Source organism: Pongo pygmaeus, chromosome 12 (genome assembly GCF_028885625.2).
Source record: "Pongo pygmaeus isolate AG05252 chromosome 12, NHGRI_mPonPyg2-v2.0_pri, whole genome shotgun sequence".
NCBI lineage: Eukaryota > Metazoa > Chordata > Mammalia > Primates > Hominidae > Pongo > Pongo pygmaeus.
The window spans coordinates 19,541,841-19,555,769 of record NC_072385.2 but is presented as its reverse complement, the minus strand read 5'-3'; the positions used below and the strand labels follow the sequence as shown (position 1 = coordinate 19,555,769).

Here is a 13,929-nt window from a genome sequence, read left to right as displayed (position 1 = left end):
GAAAAATAGAACAATTACCAGTTCTGGTGGTATAGGCTTGTAATCACAACTACTCAGGAGACTGAGGCAGGCGAGTTGCTTGAATTAGGGAGGCCGAGGTTGCAGTGAGCTGAGATCATGCCATGGCAATTATTGAGACAGAGCGAGACTCTGTCTCAATAATAATTATAATATTATTATAAGATTAGTTTTGCGTGGTAATACCTGCCTGTAGCCGCAACTACTCGGGAGACTGAGATAAGGAGAAGAACACTTGAGGCTCCACAGGTCGAGGCTTCAGTCAGCTGTATCCTGGGCAGTCACCAGTCAAGGAGATATGCCCCTCCCCGTTTTCTTTTCTTTTCTTTTTCTTCTCTTTTCTTCTCTCTTCTTCTCCCTCCCTCCCTCCCTCCCTCTCTTTCTTTCTTTCTTTCTTTCTTTCTTTCTTTCTTTATTTCTTTCTTCCTTCCTTCCTTTCCTAGCTGACTGCCTTCCTGCCTTTCTTCTTTCCTCCCTTTCTCCCTTCCTCCTTTCTTCCTGCCTCAGCCTCCCAAAGTGCCGAGATTACTGGCGTGAGGCACCATGCCTGCTTGGCCTAAAGAGACACCCTTTGAAAGTAAGACACAGACAGCGCCTTCTAGTGATCTGATTGATTGATTAACTGATTTAGAGGCAGCGTCTCACTCTGTCACCCTGGCAGTGGTGCCATCATAACTCACTCACTGCAGCGTGGATGCTCCTGGACTCAAGCGATCCTTCCACCTCAGCCTCCAGAGTAGAGTACCTGGGACCACAGGCACACGCCACTGTGCCCAGATAATTTTTATTTATTTATTTATTTATTTTTTCCCCAGACAGAGTTTCTCTCTGGTTGCCCAGACTGGAGTTCAATGGCACGATCTTAGCCCACCACAACCTCTGCCTCCTGGGTTCAAGCGATTCCCCTGCGTCAGCCTCCCCAGCAGCTGGGACTGCAGGCATGTGCCACCACGTCTGGCTGATTTTGTATTTTTAGTGCAGACGGGGCTTCCCCATGTTGGTCAGGCTGGTCTTGAACTCACGACCTCAGGTGATCCACCCTCCCCGGCCTCCCGAAGTGCTGGGATGGCAGGCATGAGCCACCGAGCCTGGCCTTCATTTTTCAATGTTTTTCCACAGATAGGGTCTCATCATTTTGTTGCAACCCTCCTGACCCGGTGCCTCAAAGTGCTGGCGTGACAGGCATGAGCCACTGTGCCTGGACTCTGGGGAATGATTCACGACCACGACCACTGTACTGATTCTTTCTTTCTTCTTTCTTTCTTTCTTTCTTTCATTGATTATTTTTTATTATTGATTGATTGATTGATTGATTTTGAGACGGAGTCTCGCTCTGGGCGAGGTGAGGCGAGGTGAGGTGCAATGCTTTGGAAGCCGCAGCACCGCCTTCTAAAGCCCCTTTCAAATGCACAAAGCCCTATTCGCTTCCTGGACTTGGAGCTGATGCCTTCCATTGCCTTGGGTTTCTCTCCATTCAGAAGCTTTTACAGGCACAACCCCACCCAGAGGCTGGCTACGGCTGAGGATTATGGGATGTGGTGGGGCTGGAAACTCTTTCACCCATTGTTGCAAGCTCAGCCAAGATACCCCCGACCCCCATCGCTTGCTCACCCTTTGAGATCCCCTCCCTCCACCACCTTGGAGGCTGACCTCTTACTTTAATTTCTGTCTTTCTTCCTTTCCTGCGTTTGAGGAGTGTGTGCAGGAATGAGGGAGTGTAGGGGGAGGGGGTGTGGGGTGGGGACAGAGGGGAACGTCCTAAGGGTCGATTTAGTGTCATGCCTCTTTCACCGCCACCACCGAAGATGAAAGCAACAATCAGTTAAATACCGCGTGTTCTCATCCATAAGTGGGAACTTATAGATGAGAGTTCTGCGTTGGCAGAACGAGGGACACGAGAGACGCGGGAGCCTACTTGAGGGAGGAGGGTTAGAAAGAGACAGCTTCAGGAGAAACCAAAACAGATCGAAACATGAAAACTGTCGAGTACTGCGCTCAGTGTCTGGGTGATGAAATTATCTGCACACCGAACCTCCCATCAGAAGCTTACCTATGTAACAATCTTGCACATATATGCTTTAACAAGAAATGAAAGTTAGAGGAAAAAGAGAGAGAGAGGGAGAGAAGGAAAGAGAGATAGAGAGAAGTGAAACAAAACACCACCTCCTTGACCTGAGTCAGGGGGTTTCTGGCCATTTGGGGGAACATTCAGCGACAATGTAGTATTTGGGCCTGTTCTTTCTTTTTTTCTTCATTTCTTTTTTTTGGACTGAGTCTCTCTCGCTCTGTCACCCAGGCTGTGGTGCAGTGGCGCTCTCTTGGCTCACTGAAACCTCTGCTTTCCGGGTTCCAGTGATTCTTCTTCGGTAGCTGGGATTACAGATGCGCACCACAACAGACGGCTAATTTTTCTATTTTTAGTGGAGATCGGGTTTCTCCATGTTGGCCGCGTTGGTATTGAACTCCTGACCTGAAGTGATTTGCCCTACTGGGCCTCCCAATGTGCTGGGACGACAGGCCTGAGCTGGAGGAATTTCAGCGTTTAAAAGTGCCAGCCCTGCCACCTTTCACTGTGGCCCTTACACTCAGAATGACGTGTCCTCTCTGCCATAGGTTGACTCTTTGAGTCCCCTATGCCATTGCACTCTAGCCTGGGCAGCAAGAGCGAAACTCCATCCCCCCACCTTTCTGTGCAAAAAATAAATAAATAAGTAAATAAATAAATAAATAAAATATCTACACATGACCTATAAGTGTGTGTTCCCATGAGTGATTTCTAATAAATGGCACTGTACACTGAAAGCAGTGGCTCACGTCTCTCATCCCAGCACTTTGGGAGGCCGAGTTGGGTGGGTCACGAGGTCAGGAGTTCAAGACCAGCCTAGTCAACATGGTGAAACCCCGTCTCTACTGAAAATACGAAACTGAGTTGGGCGCGGTGGGGCAGGCACCTGTAATCCCAACTACTCGGGAGGTTGAGGCAGGATAATTACCTGAACCTGGCAGGCAGAGGTTGCAGTGACCCGGGATGGCGCCATTGCACTACAGCCTGGACGACAGAGTGAGATTCGGTCTCTAAATAAATAAATAGAAAGAAAGAAAGAAAAGAAAAGAAAAGAGAAGAGAAGAAAAGAAAAAAAGAAAAGAAAAGAAAACCAGAAAAGAAAGAGAAAATGAAAGAAAAGGCACTATATCGCTACTCGGCTAGGACCTTCTCTCTTTCTGTGTTTCTCTCTGTCTCTCTCTGTCTGTCTTTGTCTTTCTCTATCTGTCTCTTTCTCTGTCTGTCTGTCTCTTTCTCTCTATCTCTGTCTCTCTCTCTCTGCCTGTCTCACTGTGTCTGTCTTCTGTCTAACTCTCTTTCTCTGCCTGTCTATCTCTCTCTGTCTCCCTCCCTGTCTGTTTCTCTCTCTCTCTGTCTCTCTCTTTCTGTCTGTTTCTCTCTGTCTCTGTCTGTCTCTGTTTCTCTCTGTCTCTCTCTGTCTGTCTCTGTTTTTCTCTGTCTGTCTCTTTCTTTTTCTGAGTCTCTCTGTCTGTCTCTCTCACTCTCTCTCTCTCTGTGCCTATCTTGTCTTACTGTCTTTCTCTACCCATCTGTCTCTCTCTCTGTCTGTCCCTCTTCCTCCCTGTCTGTCTCTCTCCCTCTCTCTCTCACTCTCTGTCTGCCTGTCTCTCTTTCTGTCTGTTTCTGTCTCTCTGTCTCATCTCTGTCAGTCTCTCTTTCTGTCTGTCTCTGTCTGTCTCTCTCTGCCTGTCTCTCTCACTGTGTCTGTCTTCTGTCTTGCTCTCTTTCTCTGCCTGTCTCTCTCTCTGCCTGCCTTTCTGTTCTCTCTCGATCTGTCTTTCTGTCTGTTGATCTCTGTCTGTCTCTGTCTCTTTCTCTGTCTGTCTGTCTCTCTCTCTTTTTTTTCATATGGAGTCTCACTGTGTCGCCAAGGCTAGAGTGCAGTGGCACCATCTCGGCTCACTGCAAGCTCCACCTCCCAGGTTCACGCCATTCTCCTGCCTCAGCCTCCCGAATAACTGGGACTAGAGGCGCCCGCCACCAAGCCCGACTAATTTTTTGTATTTTTAGTAAAGACGGGATTTCACCGAGTTAGCCAGTATGGTCTCGATCTCCTGACCTCGTGATCCACCCGCCTCAGCCTCCCAAAGTGCTGGGATGACAGGAATGAGCCACCGCGCCCGGCCTGTCTCTCTCTTTCTTTCTTTCCTCTCTCTCTCTCTGTGTGCCTATCTTCTGTCTTACTCTCTTCTCTGCCTGTCAGTCTCTCTCTCTCTGTCTGTCTCTCTCCCTCCCTGTCTGTTTCTCTCTCTCTGTCTCTCTCACTCTCACTCTCTCTGTCTCTCTCTCTTGCTGTTTCTCTCTGTCCGTCTCTGTCTGTCTCTTTCTCTGTCTGTCTCTCTCTTTCTTTCTCTCTGTCTCTGTCTCTCTCTCCCTCTGCCTGTCTCTCTCACTATGTCTCTCTTCTGCCTTACTCTCTTTCTCTGCCTGCCTGTCTCTCTCTCCCCCCCTTTCTGTTTCTCTCTATATATCTCTCACTCTCTCCGTCTCTCTCTGTCTGTTTCTCTCTGTCTCTGTCTCTCTCCCTCCCTGTCTGTCTGTTTCTGTCTCTGTATCTATCTCTGTCTCTCTCTTTCTGTTTCTCTCTGTCCATCTCTGTCTTTCTCTGTCTGTCTCTTTCTCTGTCTGTCTCTCTCTTTCTCTCTGTCTCTTTCTCTCTCTCTCTGCCTGTCTCTCTTACTGTGTCTGTCTTCTGTCTTACTCTCTTTCTCTGCCTGTCTGTCTGTCTCTCTCTCCCTCCCTTTCTCTCTCTCTCTGTCTCTCTCTTTCTGTTTCTCTTTGTCTGTCTCTGTGTGTCTGTCTGTTTCTCTCTTTCTCAGTCTCTCTCTCTGTTTCCTCTCCGTCTGTTTCTGTCTGTCTGTCTGTCTCTCTCTCTGTCTCTCTCCCTCCCTGTCTGTCTGTTTCTCTCTGTCTCTGTCTCTGTCTCTCTCTCTTTCTGTCTGTTTCTCTCTGTCTCTCTCTGTCCGTCTCTGTTTTTCTATGTCTGTCTCTTTCTCTGTCAGTCTGTCCGAACCCCCATGAGGAAGAGGGCCCTGCCCCTTCCACGAAAGTGAGAAGGGCCTGCTTAGGGAGGCCGAGAGGAATCCAGACAGACGGGCCTTGCTACGCTTCACCACTCGGTGTATGACTTTGGGAGGTCGAGGCCGGGTACCCAGTTGGATGGAAGGGGCATTTTCAGACATTTCTCTCTGTCACGTGTGGCGTCCCTACTTCTCGTATTTCCCTGATAAGCTCCTCAACTCAAAAGTACAAGGTTAAGGCCGGGCGTGGTGGCTCACGTCTGTCATCCCAGAACTTCCGGAGGCTGAGGCGGGGGATCACGTGAGGTTGGGAGTTCGAGACTAGCCTTGCCACCATGGTAAAACCCCGTCTCTACAAGAAATACTAAACTGAGTCGGGCACGGTGGGGTATTCGCCTGTAATGCCAGCTACTCGGGAGGCTGAGGTGGGAGAATCACTTGAACCTGGGAGGCGGAGACTGCAGTGAGCCGAGATCGTGCCACTGCACTACAGCCCAGGCTGTAGAGTGAGTAGGACTCTGTCTCTAAACAAACAAATAAATAAATAAATAAATAAATAAGTAAATAAATGCATTCTTTTCCATGCTGACTGACACTTGCAGGCATCGGTTGTCTTCAGGCATCATCTAGCGGCCACTGTTATTGAAAGTCTAGGTGACATGGAGGGAGGTCTTGCTTACTTCACTGAGCCTGGGCAACGGGTTTCTCTCTCTCCCTTCTGGAGGTCCCTCCCTCTCTCCCTGGTTGCCTAGGGAGCCTCTGCCCTGACGGGGGCCATATTGGTCTTTGATCAGCGCTTTAGTTTTCTTTGTGTGTTGGTTTCTTTCATGCGCATAGACTCTTCTACTTGGGTTTTAGGAGGGGTCACTTTAATTTTCAAGTCGACCCCCGGCTCCCCCCACTACCCACGTCCCTTTACCTTCATTTAGTGAGTCAGTTAGGCGGGTTCCCCCCAAACCCCCCACCTCCCGCCTCCCAACACCCTGCTTGGAAACCTTCCGGAGCCACCCTGGTGTGCCTCCGACTTCTCACCCCTTCCCCCACCCCTTACCGGCGATCTCATTCTCGTCAGGCTGACATTTGCAACGGTGGGCATCAGGCCTCACTCAGTGGCCACCGTTTTTGAAGATGGAGGTGGCACGGTCCCACTTCCCTGGAGGCAGCTTGGGCCGATGGCATGGCCCTTGACTCCCGTGGGCAAGTGGGCGGGTCTGCTGTTGTGGGGTTTTTTCCCCCCTCTTCCCTCCTCAGGCCTCCCTTCCTAGGAAAGCTTCACCATGGCTGGGTCTCCATCACCTTTTATCATGATGTTTTAGTTTCTCCGCCCTCCAGCCAGTATAGCTTCACAACGGGAATGGTGTCACAGCTCTAGTCTGGGTGTTCTTAGTATTTGCCCATAATAGAAACGTTTTCTGAGAACTAATACTTTGCTCACTTAAGATTTCCAGGGACGGTGCCTTGGCCTCTATTTGTTGTTTTGTTTTGTTTTGTTCGTGTTTTTCCTTTTTCATATGTATTTCTTTTCAGGTGAAGTAGAAATCCCCAATTTTCAGGAAGACGTATCTTTTCCCCAAGACATGTTAACTGCTGTTTTCTCCTGTTGTTAACTAGCGCTTTTGTGAATCTCTCAACGTGTAGTGAGAGCCGGTTGATGTTTACTTCAGAATATCTTATTTTCTAGAAATCCATAAGTGAATGCTGCTGCTGCTCTTGCTGCTGCTGCTGCTGCTGCTCTTGTTGCTGTTGTTTTTGTTTTCAAAGCACACCCCGGCCACCCTTTATGGAATCAAAAGCGTTATAAAATATGTGTAATTATTTCCTGACCACGCCATTCCTCCTCCTCTCTCTGTCTCTCTGTCTCTCTTTCTCTGTCTCTCTCTCTCTGCCTGTTTGTCTATTTTTCTCTCTCTCTCTTTGCCTGTCTCTCTCATTGTGTCTGTGTTCTGTCTTACTCCCTTTCTTTGCCTTTCTGTCTCTCTCTCTCTGCCTGTCTGTCTGTCTCTCTCTCTCCTTGTCTGTCTGTTTCTCTCTGTCCGTCTCTGTCTTTATCTCTGTCTGTCTCTTTCTTTCTCTCTGTCTCTCTGTCTCTGTGTGTCTCTCTCTCTGCCTGTCTCTCTCACGGTGTCTGTCTTCTTTCTTTCTTTCTCTGCCTGCCTCTCTCTCTCTTTCTCTCTCTCTGTCTCTCTCTGTCTGTCTCGTCTTTCTCTGTCTGTCTCTTTGTCTGTCTGTATCTCTCTTTCTTTCTTTGTCTCGCTGTCTCTGTCTCTCTCTCTGTCTCTCTCACTGTGTCTGTCTTCTGTCTTATTCTCTTTCTCTGCCTGTCTGTCAGTCTCTCTCTCTCTCCCTGTCTGTCTGTCTCTCTCTCCCTGTCTGTCTGTTTCTTTCTCTCTCTTTGCCTGTCTGTCTCTCTGTCTCTGTCTCTCTGTCTCTCTCTCTCTGTGTCTGTCTTCTGTCTTACTGTGCTTCTCCTCCTGTCTGTCTGTCTCTCTCTCCTTGTCTGTTTCTCTCTGTCTCTGTCTCTGTCTGTCTCTCTTTCCGTCTGTTTCTGTCTCTCCCTCTGTCTGTCTCTTTCTGTCTCTGTCTCTTTCCCTCTGTCTGTCCCTCTCTTTCTTTCTCTCTGTCTCTCCAACTGTCTTTGTCTCTGTATGTGTGTGTGTCTGCTTTCTGTCTTACTCTCTTTCTCTGCCTGTCTGTCTGCCTGTCGGTCTGTCTCTCTCTCTGTCTATCTCTCTCTCTTTCTGTCTCTGTCTCTCTTTCAGTTTCTCTCTGTCTCTTTCCATCTTTGTCTTTCTCTGTGTCTTTCTCTCTATGTCTCTCTCTGTCTTTCTCTCTTTGTGTATCTTTGTGTCTCTCTGTCTGTGTCTCTGTCTCTGTCTCTGTGTCTCTCTCTCTCTCTTGCTTGCTCACTCTCTGGCTCTCTCTATCTCCCGCCCTCTCTTTCTTGGCAAAATAAGTTCAAGTACATCTAATCTAATCCATTACCACGGCCTGAATTATTAACTTTAGACATCGCGGATTTGATCTCCCTACAAAATGCTGTACAGAACTGGAGAGTTGATTTCTGGACTTGGATACCTCATAGATACTACATATTAATAAAGATCCAACCCTAAAATCTGGGGTTGCATCTAGCTCGACTGTCTCAAAAAATCATACCTCTGTTCACCTAGGATGCTGGGAGGGTTTTCTCAATGTGCATCTGCTCATGTCCTTCATGACCTATGACCCAGCCCTGTCCGTTCTGTCTAAAATATGTATCTGCAAACACTTCTCTCCATTTCCACAACTACCCACGGCCCAATGTGGAACCACTGGCTCTTTGAAAAAAAATCCCAGAAGTGGCTTTGGCTTTTTGGCTAGGAGGTCTAAACCTGCTGAGAACTTTCCTGCCCAGGATTCTGTGTGAACAAAAGTGCTTCTGCTGGGAGCTGGGATCCTCGGGACCATGTTTGCTAGCACTGGATGAGTCTCTGGAAGGACGCACGGGACTCCACAAAGCTGACCTGTCCCACCGAGGTCAAATGGATACCTCTGCATTGGCCCGAGGCCTCCAACTTACATCACTGTCACCAACCATTACCTTCAGCATCCTTGTGAGCCTGCCCAAGGCCCCAACTCCAGGGAGACTCTTGGGAGCCCAGCCTTCCTCTGCTAAAGTCCAAAGGGATGGTGACTTCCACCCACAAGGTCCCCACTGAACTGCAAAGATGTGGAGCGTAGGTCAGAGAGGGGACCAGGAGGGGAGACGTGCTGACAGTCAATGAGTTTCCTAGGCTCTGGCCACCCCACTCACATCCCACGTACTGGGCACCCACGGGACACCACCGCTTTATCCCCTCCTCTATCCACAGCCGCCCCAACCCCACCCTGCAACCCAGGCACACACGCTGGAAGTTACAAAACCACACGGCCTGAATAGAGCCTAACAGAGCGAGAGCTCATTTCACGAAGTAGGGGGGTGGGTTGGGGTGGGGTGGGGTGGGGTTTGGGTGTCTTTAGAGAGCCCAATTCTCCCTCATGGGTGGCTACAGGATACAAATGAATATCGCTTCTTGGGCGGAGGGGCTTCATTAGGCCATCACGTTTGCGGGACTGTCTCTCAAACCCTTCCTTGAGGCCACAAAATAGATTCCACCCCACCCATCAACATTTCCCCGGGTGCTGGATGTATCCTGTCAAGAGACCTGAGCCTGACATGTTGAGTTAAACACCTTTATTGGCTTTCTGTGTTTGTTTGCTTCTGAGATGGAGTCTTGCTCTGTCCCCCCATGGCTGGAGTACAGTGGCGTGATCTCAGCTCACTGCAACCTCTGTCTCCTGGGTTAGAGTGATTCTCCTGCCTCAGCACCACCACGCCTGGCTCATTTTTTTATTTTTAGTAGTCACGGGATTTGACCCTGTTTCATTGGTTTTCACTGGAGATTCTAGATTTGAGTCACACCACATTGTGTGCCACATAATGACTTTTTTTTAGAGCACAATATATCTGCTTTATTTGAGTGGTTTGTATATCATTATAATTGTGTTATAGATGAAGAAAAGGTATTAAACATGGTGCTAATTATAGTGAAAGTGAAAAGAAATGCAAGGCTATCTATTTTGTAGATAGAATAAAGTTGCTCAGTATTTACAGTTACCTAAATAAGTCAGCATTTAAACTCCTCCTACTAAAAGCTTGCCAGTCCGAATAATCCTCCTTTAAACACAATTTTTGATATGGTTAAGGTTTTTAAGAATGTGTCTCCTGCGGAATAGCTGGACCGACAATACACATTTAAAAAAGAACAGCACAAGGATCCACCAGACTTGGGAAAAAATCAAAAACAACACAAGCCTTATGAAGAACTGAGTTCTTAAAATATTATGGAGAACACAGCTATTGGAAGAGATGGCAATATTGGCAAGTTGATTGTTACATTGGTCAGCAATAGCTAGCACTATTTTTTTGGCAATCTTTCAGGCACTGCAACTACTACTGCAAAATGATATATAATCCTTTAAACAACATAATCACAAATCAAAAAATATTTTAGTAATATAATGCTTCAGATTTAGAAGCAAATCAAGTGTTAAAACTCAACTGCTATAGTAACTAACCCCAAAGATAACCGTATCTGACAAAAAAGCTTCCTCAGAGTTACTACTTCAGAATTATACTTTCTCTTGATACTTTTATTTTATTTTATTTTATTTTTATTTTATTTCTTCTTGAGACGGCATCTCACTCTGTCACCCAGGCTGGAGTGCAGTGGCATAATCTTGGCTCACTGCAACCTCCACTTCCCAGGTTCAAGCGATTATCCTTCCTCAGCCTCCTGAGTAGCTGGGACTACAGGCGCCTGCCACCAAGCCCAACTAATTTTTATACTTTTAATATAGGCGGGGTTTCACAATATGGTCTCGATATCTTGACGTTGTGATCTGCCTGCCTTGGCCTCCCAAAGTGCTGGGATGACAGGCATGAACCACCATGCCTTGCCTTCTCTTGATATTTAAACTTTTAAGTCAGTCCAGAGAAATACAATAAATGTCAACAGTAAGTATGGTATTGAGGCAGAAGTAGGACCAAACTTTTTCATATGTTATTCAGTTGATAACAATATGACCTAGGTAGTAATTTCCTATGTGTCTACTTATACACAAATACAAAAAAGTAAAACAGAGATACTGCTAAATAAAGGATACACTAAGTTCTTAATAGTAACTCAATAAACCGGAACATTGTCAAAAAGCAGCTAGTGAACTTTTTCAGTGTTTTTTTCTATTATCCAATAAGTGAATTATGCTATTCCTTTCCAATTTCCCAAGCACTTTTTGTCCCAATCACCATTTTTGTATTCGAAGAAAAAGTAACAAATCAAGTAACAAAACTAAACAAGCAAACAAACAAAACATAACTACAGTATCTGCATAATTTTGTAGAAGACTGAAACTGTTGAGTATAAGCATCTCGTATTCTATTATCATTAATTAACTGAAGAGTTTGTTAAAGACATACATTTCATAAAAAAAGTTAGTTTGAAGTTATTGACTGGTATGTACCATTCCTAAGTATTAGTAACCAAATTCATGACAGTAAAGAGCTATCTAACATGAAAAATTAGTGACTACCAGCACCATCAACAAGACTTTGTCTTTACAATTCATTACCACTTACCATGCATTGTAATGTCTAGGACTGACTCTGATAGCATTTCGAATACAAGCTAATGCTTTGTCCAATTCTTCAGTTAAGACAAACTCTCGCCCTAATAAAGTATAGGCATAAGCATAATTTGGATCCACTTGGATAGCTCTCTGGAAGAATTTAATTGCAATATCGTGTTCCTGTTGCAGACTGAAACAGTTCCCTGCAGCACACCAGGCCTCTGGCGAATTTTTATCCGTGTCTGTTAAGTCTTTTGACAGAAATGAAAGAGCGACATCTTTTTGAAGATGCCAAAGTGTTGTAGAGTAGATTTCCATGCCTTCGACTCTATAATTCTCAATCCTTCTAACCTCTGAGAATATTCTTTCAGCTTGCATGTACTCTGAAAGTTCAAAATAGGACCTTCCAATTTGGCACAGTACCCAACCAGTATTGAAGTGGTGAGAAGGTAGATGGCTCAAAATATTTATAGCTTCTTTGCAGTGGTATGAACATAAAGCTAAATAACCTTTCCCCCTTTCACGAAGAAGGCTCATCAAGCCTTCTGCTGCTGCTTTTTGTAGATTAAAAGCCTGAATCTGAGGTGTGATTGTGGATATTTCCTCTTCTGAATTGTTGGAAGAGTCCAATTTTGTAATTTCCAGGTTGTCATTTATATTAGATTGAGTTATTCCTCCTTTATTAGCTTTACTTTTTGTTTTTCTGTTTGAGATTTTAGGTGGAAACTTCATTTTTAATTTCTTCCTATTCTCCTTGGTTGTGGAACTGTCACTAGTAAAGAGTCATGAACTTCTTCGATGCCGTGCATTTGGGGGAGATGTCATAGTGGGGCTCATTACCTGAGGTGTTGTAGTTATTTATGGACCAGAACTTTCTGTTAGTGAAAGAATTGGAGTTACCTCTCGGCTATGTCCACTCTGTGAGAAGACAGACTTTGCTCCATTTTGGCCAATTCTGGCAACAGACTTTTTTGAAGAGGCTCCAGTGGATGGCACATCAATTACAGAAGGTGTATTAGTGTAGTTTTGTAAATAAGATCCATCTCCAGGACTTGGGGTTTCTAATGGCAAAATCCCAAAACTTGGGGTAAATGGACTAAGAGCTGCTGGTCCTGTTAATAAACTTTGACCAGTTTTTGGTTTATTTTGAACCTGTTTAGATAATATGGAAGTTCCTGTTCCCAGTGGGATAGTTTCAGGTGAAATTACAGCTGAATCAATAAAAGACACTGGGGAATCCGTATTCAAGGAGTACTTTGAATTGGAAGATTCTAAATTGACTCTGTTTAATTCAATTGTGTCCTGGGGTGTTTCCATAAGAATGGTCTCAGGCTGTCTGTGACATAAACTGTGATTAGGTACTTGTGTTGTGCAAGAGTTGGGCAGACAGTTGCTAAAGTTCTGTAAAGATGTGAATTTAAATGTTTGGTCAGGATCTGGCTTTTCACCTATTTCACATAATGATTCAAAGGGATACCAGAGGAAAGGATTTAAACTAAGTCTCTTTTGGTAACATTCTTATCCTTTGGCAAGCCGATCTGTCTTGCAATATACACGTCCCAACAATGGAAGGGGAAAGCAAACTGAATCACCAAACTCAGTAACAATATCATCATGGCTTTTCTGCTTATTAAACACTCCACCAGATAAGATTTGTTCCCAGTCTGCAAGCTTACTGAGATCAACACAACATTTTGCAAGCAGGTATTTGCATTGTGGTGTAGGACAACTGTGTCTTTTAAAGAGTCTATATGCTTTATAGGCCTTTTCTGGGAGGTAAGAACAGGTCGCCATTAAAAACAAGGCTTCTTCTGAGTGTACTTCTGCATAAAGGCGTTCTGTGAGGAAAACCCCATCTCGGTAAGCATAGTGGTTTAGTGCTTGCCATATAGCAGCCTGGAAAGGTTCCTGCAGCACTGTCATCCTCGAGGCAAAGGCCCAATTTCTGCAGGGCCTCAGGAAACCCCCACCCCACCCACCACCCTCCCCCCTGTAGCGGCTCCGGCCCGGCCAGCCTCGACTCCTTTAAATTCACCAGTTATCGGGGGATGGGGGTGGCTGAGCCAGAATGACTTCTTTATCCTGCCGACTCTGGAAAGCCCGGCCCCTTGTGATCCATTGCAAAGCGAAAGTCACCTCATGTTTGGGAAACAGATCCACTCCCATGTTCAGTGGAGGGATGTGGCATGTAGGACCTTAGGACTCTCTTCCTTCTGATTTGGTCTGCACAGCGGGGCCTAGGGCTGGAGTCCTCTCTGTGAGGACGGCTGACTCCCTCTACCTTGGGTTCCATTGGCCCCACCCTGGGACATGGGCCTTGGCAGATTCTGGCCCTTCCTGGCCTTAAATTGCTGTCAGAAACCCCATCTCGTGTTCGGATGCCCCGAATAACTGTGGCTCACGCCTCTCTGGAAACATTGGAAATCTCTCCTCTACACATGGTCACCTAAAACCCCAGGAGCTCGGGACACACGTCTGCCATCCACCTAACTGGTTTCGGGAGAGAATGCTGAGAGTCTCTTGCCAACTCTCTCTTGACTTGAGTTCTTCATGGGTGTGTAGTTAAGATGTAGTGAGACCAGATGTATTAACCCAGGCCGGGTGCTGGTGGCTCACGCCTGTAACCCCAACACTTTGGGAGGCGGAGGCTGTAGGATCCCTTGAGGAATAGCCTAACCC

At 46.3% G+C, this 13,929-nt stretch overlaps 1 pseudogene; it reads right to left on the bottom strand.

Annotated features, from left to right (window-relative positions):
* Positions 1-11,268: 11,268 nt before the first annotated feature.
* On the bottom strand, positions 11,269-13,173 carry LOC129030543 (cell division cycle protein 27 homolog; annotated as a pseudogene).
* Between the last annotated feature and the right edge of the window lie 756 nt (positions 13,174-13,929).